Source organism: Magnolia sinica, chromosome 10, assembly GCF_029962835.1.
Source record: "Magnolia sinica isolate HGM2019 chromosome 10, MsV1, whole genome shotgun sequence".
In the NCBI taxonomy this organism is placed as follows: Eukaryota; Viridiplantae; Streptophyta; class Magnoliopsida; order Magnoliales; family Magnoliaceae; genus Magnolia; species Magnolia sinica.
The window spans coordinates 61,419,835-61,422,010 of record NC_080582.1 but is presented as its reverse complement, the minus strand read 5'-3'; positions in this window follow the sequence as shown (position 1 = coordinate 61,422,010).

Below are 2,176 nucleotides of genomic sequence, written 5' to 3'. Positions count from 1 at the left end.
AAGCTATAGGTGGGTGTTTATAGGATTAGATTAGAATTTTAGTGATGGGCCAAGTGGGGCCTACCGGTTAATGGTATGGATCCTATTTGGGACCCAAGGTGTGGCCAATGGCCCACCATGATCATATATATAAATCCATGATGGGGCCATTCTCCATAGACCCCACCATGATGTTTATTTAATCATCAATATGTAGAGGTCATCTAGACCTTGAGTTTGTGGTGGGGATGGTATTTCCGTCTTGATTTCCTTATTCTAGGGCCCACATGTTTTGGGACCCATCTTGATGTATGTATTATAGCTCAAAGGGAGCTCATAGTGGCAGAGTTCCCTTCCACCACGCACCCCTCTCTCTATCTCTCTCTTTCCAAATTAATGGCCCACCTTGATGCACGAGTTTCATCCACACCGTCCACCCAAGTGGGACCACATCGTTGTCCATTTTGGGCCTGCATGACTAGCCGATCACACAGGCCCAAGTGGATAAGAAAACACAAATATCGGCTTGATCGTTGAGTGGGGTGGCCCACTCATGTGGACCCCACCTTGATATATATATATATATATGTGTTGTATCCACGCCGTCCCATTCGTGGGATGCCTTTGCCGTCCAGCAGCAGCGCCCACCTTGCTAGATTGACTATCTAGTGGCCCACCTGGCTGTCCATTTTGGACAGGCCTGTATGAAGGGAAAACACCAATATCAAATTAATCAGACTACTGGTGGGCCATGTACACGTGTACCCACCCTGATGTATGCATTGTATCCACACTGTCTAGCAGGTGGGACGGTGGGGCCTACCATGTATGCGTTGTACTGTTCACAACCCCAAGTGTAGGATCGCGATGTAGTAAAAATCTCGGTAAGACCGAGGTCGAATCCATAGGGACTAATATTGTGTCTATTTTAAAAGTAATTAGAATCAGAACTAGGAGAAGAGCTAACCTAATTCAGGAAAATAAGGAGTAATTGTGAGAGGATGAATTTAGAAACTAAAGAATTTAAAAGTGGGAACTAGGGATTCCAGGGATCCACTTGCAGCTATTAGAATGTTCCCTTATTTGAATCAAGGCACTCAATTAGAATCGGAGTCCTATCCTATCCAATTGGAAGATATTCAATAAGATCAAGTCGGAACTTCCTTTGACCTAATTCTCAACAGATGAACGTTGTGAAGATTGGAAATGATTCAATCACCTGACCATGCCTAAGAGACAATGGTAGACAATAGGACATATCGATCCAACAACTATCATGAGAGATTTGTGAAGAAGAGAAGAGATTCCATCACCCATCTATGACTAAGGGATAATGGAGAATAACAAGATTTCATATTTCCACGAACTCCAAACAAAAAAAGAAAATACTTCAAGATATTGCAAATTTATTATAATTTTAGTCACAACAAACTATTAAACACTAAAAGTATTCCTTAAATATCATACTAAAATCAATGGAGTTCAACAATAACAAGAATCAAACAAGAAAAACATCCCAACCATGCTATAAGTTTCACCCCTTAGCCCTAGTTAAGAGATCTTAGACATGATTGAATTAAAAACCCTATAAGAAAGCATTAAAAACTAAGGAAAAAAAGAAGAAAAACTCTTGGGAAGCGGCTCCGCCCTTTTTTTTTTATTCCTCCAAACCTTAAATGATGCCTAGGAGTGCCCTGGAGATTCCTATTTATAGTTTTGTAACACCTCCTTTCGCATCGACTTGAAAAAAATCTAGAAATCGCCTCAAATTTACATAGCTTTGATATATCGAAGTGTCTTCAATATCTCCTTCGATATCATCGAATAGTCCTTGATATATCGAAGATCGGTCCAGAAGTGTCCAGCGAGTTTGGCCTGAAATGTGAGGCCCATATCCTAGTCTGTACCATTCTTTAGACTCCCGTGATCCTTCTCGACGAATTTCAGTAACCTGCAACCTGTAATCAGCGTTTACGCGTAACCCTAAGTCACATCCTGTAGATCTGAGTTGACTCGACCCGAGACTTGTACCATTATGACCACGTTGTGACCGTAGTTCTAACGCGGCGTCTTGCACACCGATGCGATACCCAAACTAGGAGTTGTGGGCACGCGTATGTTTCAAGGAAACATCGCGAATTCGAATCCCAAGAGAATCTCTACCCACCTATCACATCAATCAATTAATTCAAATCAA